Source organism: Limulus polyphemus, unplaced genomic scaffold (assembly GCF_000517525.1).
Source record: "Limulus polyphemus unplaced genomic scaffold, Limulus_polyphemus-2.1.2 Scaffold1217, whole genome shotgun sequence".
In the NCBI taxonomy this organism is placed as follows: Eukaryota; Metazoa; Arthropoda; class Merostomata; order Xiphosura; family Limulidae; genus Limulus; species Limulus polyphemus.
Window position 1 is genome coordinate 63,087 of NW_013666827.1, and position 7,328 is coordinate 70,414.

Sequence of the window (7,328 nt, forward strand, 5' to 3'; positions counted from 1 at the left end):
CGAAATTCATAACAAGCCAAACAAACGAACTCTATTTAGCCTTCTTAGTACATCGGGGCGGGTGCGGTTTAATCAACAGTGTGCCCTGTCTGTAAATTTGAGGATTCAAAGTTCGTGTCTCATTGCCTCAGAAACTCGCTCCACAGTCTTTGGCTGTAAGTATTATAAGAATGACAGTCAAATCCCACTATTCGTCAGATGAGAGTAACTCAAGATTTAGCGATGGGTATTCTAGTCTGTGGGCTATTCTTTTATCAACGAATAGTGGGATTGACCGTCACATTATAACGCTCCCACGGCTGAAAAGACGAGCATGTGTGGTGTGATTGGGATTCGAACCCGCGACCCGCAGACTGCGAGTCGAGCGCCTTAACCACCTGGCCATTTAAAATAGACATGTTGTTAAAGTAATTAACCTTCAAGGTAGAAATATTAGATAAACAGTTATTTTTTATGTCTTTAATCGCACGTATCGATATCCTATACGAACTAAAAAAAAATTCTGTGATCCCCCAAAATAGTATTATTTCATTTTAGCAAGTTTAATTTCGAGAATGCACAGACGTATAGTTTGTGTACAGCGCCCTCTCGTGGCATAAACGAGATGAACTTTATACTCACTGGCACACAACTAGTAGTTCTTCCTTGGAAGCAGGCAGAGCCAAGTTGTCACTTTGAGTCACCCGCCGAAGAATTGTCAAACATTTTAAAAGTTCTTGGGCACATCCCGGGGACGGATGTTTGAAAACACCTGCTATGACGCAACAACAAAAAAATCTTAGTTACATGACAGTTTAAAAATCAAAATGTTAAAGCAACAGGCAAGTCCACTCTACTGACCATGTCCATGAACTGAACAAGACCCAAAACTAATTCCACTTTACTGACCATGTCCATGAACTAAACAAGACTTAAGACTGAGTCCACTTTACTTACCATGTCAATGAACTGAATAAGACTTAGGGCTAAGTCCACTTTACTTACCATGTCGATGAACTGAACAAGACTTAGGGCTAAACAGAGAAAAGAAATAGTTCCGTTAGTAAAACGTTTCACCTTTTTGAACCTTGTAAATAAAATTTTTTATATTTTATCAACCGTCTTCATTATTAAATGTAAAGAAAATTGATAAAGCAGTAAAAACGGAGAGATGGTTCCTTTAATTCACCCTCTTGTTTCATTGGCTTCAACAATTTCTGCTCGTGACAATACCAACAGCCACCACAAAACGCTGTTGAGATAGGTATATAGATGCTTGCACAGAGCAATATTGACTAATTGATACTCCCCCTAGTGGAGCGATTTAATGCAACTGTTGAATGCTGGGATATCTCGTTCCCAGAGCACCCATGTTAAAAACACACGCAGTCTATCAATTATAATAAAGTAGAAATTAAAACTCGCCACACCGACCTATTATTCTAACACTGGCCAGCAGGGGAGGGGGTATTTTTATTTTTGGAACCCCCCTAAAAAGTACTAATTTATTGCGTTATTATCATATTGAAAACGCCGTTTCTAAGCTGACGAATCATGATTATAATTTACTATACTTGTCATAAGACATTAGCATTAAGCCTATTATATTTTTAACATTACGTTTTTTATCCAGACAATTAGGTTTTTTAAGAAGAAGATTGTATAATATTACTTGAACCACACTATGCTCGCCATATCCGTTGCCAACGACGCATTTCGCTCAAATTCACTCAAAGTTCTGATTTAAAAAAAAAAGACGAAATCCCAGTTAACCGGGGATTCTTGAGCTTCTCAATGCCCTAAATACAATTGCTTTGTCTGCTTATACTTAGCGCCGCCACTGCTGGCTGGACACTCATCTTAATATGGCAATATTTGACGCCTCTCTCTCTCTCCTGGAGGATACCCTGTTCCTCATATTTAATTCATAAATCCAGGGACAGGAGAAAAATTTTTATATCCGTCGTATCAGATATAGTAAACAAACTGAAATCGTACATGTAAGTTTTTTTTTTAATATCATTTTTCTTCGCTAGTGTACAGTGGAATGTTTTGAATTTTGTATAAGGCTTTCAACGAAACTGGATATAAATAAATAAATAATTCTTCATATTTCTTATAACCGCTGTTTCTGAACGTAAGCATTACGTAAGCATATTTTTTCGTTTGTTATAGGCTTAAAATGAAACGCCCCCCCCAGTGGCACAGCGGTATGTCTGGGGACTTACAACGCTAGAATCTGGGTTTCGATACCCGTGGTGGGCAGAGCACAGATAGCCCATTGTGTAGCTTTGTGCTTAATTACAAACAACAACAATAAAATGAAACCCCAGATTCTTTACAAATTATTAACTTTTTTCTAACTATGTACACACATACGATTATCACTTCTAAAAAATTAAAGCGACCAGTCAATAATATTCAAAAGCATTGGTACTAGGAGCGGTCAACAATTGGACTTTCGAGAGTAATGGGTTCGAGACTTAATGGCCCGGCATGGCCTGGTGGTTAGAGATCTCGACTCGCAATCTGCGGGTCGCGGGTTCGAATCCCCGTCACACCAAACATGCTCGCCCTTTCAACAATAAAATGAAACCCCAGATTCCTTACAAATTATTAACTTTTTCTAACTATGTACACACATACGACTATCACTTCTAAAAAATTAAAGCGACCAGTCAATAATATTCAAAAGCATTGGTACTAGGAGCGGTCAACAATTGGACTGTCGAGAATAATGGGTTCGAGACTTAGTGGCCCGGCATGGCCTGGTGGTTAGAGATCTCGACTTGCAATATGTGGGTCGTGGGTTCGAATCCCAGTCACACCAAACATGCTCGCCCTTTCAGCCGTGGGGGCGTTATAATGTGACGGTCAATCCCACTATTCGTTGGTAAAAGAGTAGCCCAAGAGTTGGCGGTGGGTGGTGATGACTAGCTGCCTTCTCTCTAGTCTTACCCTGCTAAATTAGGGACGGCTAGCGCAGATAGCCCTCGTGTAGCTTTGCGCGAAATTCAAAACAAACAAATAACAAATCAAGATTTAGTGCCACCAAACATGCTTCGAATTTTCAGTTGTATGAACATACGTAATTTTCACGGGGTACATGTCCCCACACACTTTTCAATGATTTTTTTTTTATTAAATACCTCATGCATATCATAGCTACAGAAACTGTCTGCCCCACTTTTGAAAACAAAATTACGCCACTTGTTGTGAGTCTGTTGTAAGAGTGACAGTCAGTTACGAGTACTCGCTTCAGGTAGCGGGTACTACCGACGGATTGTTATCCCCCACTGGTCTACAATCCACAATTATGGACGGCTATAGGGACCTCTGACGTGGCCATTTAGCCCACTGTGTGCATAAGAGGTCGTTCAGGTGAACAAACACATAACTACGGGTTTGAATACGTTATATTAAACCGATTTTGATATACTGATCAGCAAGTCATGTCACAAAAACAGACGATTTAAAGTCGCGGTGGAACGGAATCTATTAGAACTACATATTAACATTGCTTGGTCTTTTGTAGTTAGTTTGATTCTATCAAAAACTGGAAAGGGTATGTAACAGGTCTTTCCGGTAGAAAATATTCATACAATCAAATCACAAAGATGTGTTCAAATGGAGGATTTATATTTTTCAAGATGAGGATATCCATTATACTTAATGGTATTGGAAAACAAAGGAATATGGATCAACTTGAGAGACCCAGGACCATCCAGAAAGAGACCTGCAACAAGTTGTACCCGAGCCATGGTAAACAAAGTGCGGCGTCTTGTAACAGGTGAGAATCCACGAACATTAAGGTCAGTGGCAAAGCCTACCACATTCCCCAGGCCACAGTAAGCTACATAATCAAGAAGGATCCACCGTCTGGAAACGAGGTCAGTAGGGTAAGGGTTCACCAAGATAAGGCTTTCAGCCATACTTCTTATTTAACTATCGCACACCTTAATCGGTTAGAGAATGAAATTGGTATTTACGCTATTTCGTTCACAGACATGCCGGTCAAGTCACTGGATGCAGTGCCAATAGATTTCTGTGTCATTGAATTGTTAAAACAGACGCTTGGAAATCGTCATCCTCGTATGCTAGATGTATTATAGAAAGCAAGTATGAAGCAATGGTGTGCTTTGGACATGACAACCTTACCACGGAGCCTTTTCCAACGGAAACTACGCTGCAGGGCTATTGTCAAGATGCACAGTCGTCTAATAGAGTATGACCAAACGCGGCAGCATGGACTGTAACGACGTAATGAGGCTACGAAATCGTTTCAATATGACGTACTCGAAATCTGTAGATCAATAATATCGCTGTTGTTAAATCACGTGAATACTGATGTAAAAGGACATCAAAGTAAAAAAAAAGTTACCTTTACAATTTATTGATCACAGTAACTATTACATTTAAAAATCTATAGGAGGTGTAATTAATTACAGTTTAATAAGCTCCAAATTCACAAAAGCAAACTCAGAATAACCTACGTTCACAAGCAGTAGATTGTTTGTTTGTAATTAAGCACAAACCTACACAATGGGCTATCTGTGCTCTGCCCACCACGGGTATCGAAACCCGGATTCTAGCGTTGTAAGTCCGCAGACATTTCGCTGTGCCACTGAGGGGGGGGGGGGCTTAGCAGTAGAACACGGACAGACTCAATATGTACCAGACTTACAAGTATCAGAACGACTAGGCTATTCTATTTTTTTAAGACGCACTTGTAACAGACGACGGACAGACTCACAACGATTTACATTTAATGTCGTTTTTTTCTTTTCCAATACAAAGCAAGTTTTACATTTGAAAATGTGACGTAGATAACTCCGCGGGTATTTTCTGCGACAATGTTTAGTAAAATATTTGTTTCAATGCAGGGCCATTATAGGTATCGCAGAGTACGTCATCAAAGCACGTGAAAAGGAAGTAGAAACGTTCTAAAGGACCACGTGATTCGTTGTGCCTAAGAAGTTGAGACACATATGGAGAATAGTCCTTTATATTCTTAGAAAAAAAAAAAAAAACTCTTAAAGTGCCAAAGATGAGCAGTCACGGAGACTGGTTTTGATATTTCTGCAGAGAATAATCACCGTATGGAAAACTCTATTATTGAAGGAAATTGGGAACTGCTGGAGCATGAACGAAAACCGACACTTCCTCTCCTGAGCGTAGGCCTAAAATACATACCGTTATCTTCATTACTAGTATAAGTTGTTCTTCTCGTCACGCACGAGTACTTGAACATAAGCCGTATGAAATACACACACTAAAATAGGTAGCGCACGAGGAACCTTCGGGCCTCATTTTACATAGGAAATCAGGTTGATTGCCCCCTTTATCCGTAAAGGAGTTAATCGTCTAAACTTTTGTTGCTCTTTTTTAAATGGAAAATATTTATTTGTTTAGAGCAAAGCCACAGTGGGCTTTCTGCTATGTCCACCGCGAAGAATCGAACCCAGGATTTTAGTGTTGTAAATCCGTATACTTACCGCTGTGCCACTGGTGGGATGATTTGTTTGTTTGTAATTAAGCACAAAGCTACACAATGGGCTATCTGTGCTCTGCCCACCAAGGGTATCGAAACCCGGATTCTAGCGTTGTAAGTCCCCAGACATACTGCTGTGCCACTGAGTTGACGAGTTCTTTAAATACTTTGAAAGATTTCCCTTCTGTTGACGAGTTCTTTAAATACTTTGAAACATTTCTCTTCTGTTGACTAGTTCGTTAAATACTTGACGGATGATCTGACAAATTACTCATTATCTTGTATTTAGCCTCTTTGACCGATGAAATAGGAACTCATAAAACACACAGATTGCGTACAAAATACTGTTTCCACATTACGTACGGGAAATTCCAAGTTAGAAATGTCAAGTGTTTATATTATTTATTTTCATGGATCTCGTATTAGTCACGCTCGAAGTTCACGTGCGTAATCCATTAAAATTGTATTGGATAATTACGGTGAACTTATGTGCAATAATACATCTTATGTACCTAAAATATAGCATTTAAATCTTGTTATACTCTTAATTTTTCGAAATGGTAATTTATGTTCCCGTTAGTGAACTCGGTAATTTGTGTTTAAGAATGTTGAGAACTTCTTTAAATGATGCTTTAATGGTAATGTTCCGTGCTAACGCTTATTACCAAGCCTTGACATTACTTGAACTAGCAATTAAAAGTGCATTAAAAATAGCTGATTTAAATTGTTTGACGGTGGAGATTGTTGCAACAACAATATTTCACAGAAGCGAGGCACTTTCAAAATTAAAATCGCGAGAAATGAGACCAAATGTGTTATTCGAAGAATTCTTAATTCATGAAAACGAAAAGTACGAGGTTTTTTTTTAATGTATTTTGATAATCACGAGTATCTATAATAACGAACATTGGGAATTGGAAATATATTTATATGAAATAGAAAATTATTAAAGTTTATATAAGTTGTCACTAAATGAAAGTTTTAGGCCTAAAGAAAACCTTTAAACTTGAAAGAATAAAGAAAAAAAAATACACGCAATAAAATCAGACTTTGACTGATAACCGAATGTGATTTAGAAAGTAAAATATAATAAACCTGAAAAACGGATAAAAAGATAAATTCAACAGTATGTGCACAATTTCTTTTTGGTTTTAAGTTTTATCGTGTACACACAGAAACTGGCTTTTTGGTTCTATAAAAGTGTTTAACTATTCCAGTTTCTGTGTGTACACGATAAAACTTAAAACCAAAAAGCCAGTTTCTGTGTGTACACGATAAAACTTAAAACCAAAAATGCCAGTCCGGGAAAGACGACACTGGAATCGAAGAAGAGGGTGAACGTCCATAGAGGACGACATTGGAATGAAAGAAGCAGACAAATGTCCACGGAGGACGACACTTTAAGTGACAATAATACCCATGAAACAATTTCAAGAAAAAATATGAAGATGAAAAAAAAAAAGGGGAAATTATTTCTAGAAGCAAGGTTTTAAAAAGCAATCGAATTCTCTCTCTTTCCGTCAGCTTGAGTTCAAAGGTCATATTGCTACTGTTTCGTAGAATTAAATAACTAATATAGTTTGTCCCAGATTGTCCGAAGACTATAAGAAGGAAATCGTTATTGTAAGACATTACCAGGTAGGTAGTGTAAGGCGGAAAAAAAAATTGTACAATATTTTAATATTGTGATTTATTTACAACTTCGACCTGATTGGTATTTTGAAATACGATAAGCATTTTTAAGGACATCATATCTTTGTTAGCTCTTCACTCAGTTTTCTTGGTTAGTTTTTCCTTCGTATACTAGTGTAAGGCCGTGAAGCTTGTTTCCCGTGATACTTTCTCGTGCCGCTCTCGA

General features: G+C 38.1%; 1 protein-coding gene across 1 annotated transcript in view; it reads right to left on the reverse strand.

Annotated features, from left to right (window-relative positions):
• Window positions 1–1,188, reverse strand: part of LOC111086587 — a 10,180-nt gene extending 8,992 nt beyond the window's left edge. The window contains exons 1-3 of the mRNA XM_022389972.1: window positions 1,169–1,188; window positions 985–1,013; window positions 622–754 (exon numbers count right to left, since the gene is read on the reverse strand). The gene's annotated coding sequence lies outside the window, so the exon portion shown is untranslated. The remainder of the gene's footprint in view (window positions 1–621; window positions 755–984; window positions 1,014–1,168) is intronic.
• Window positions 1,189–7,328: the final 6,140 nt, after the last annotated feature.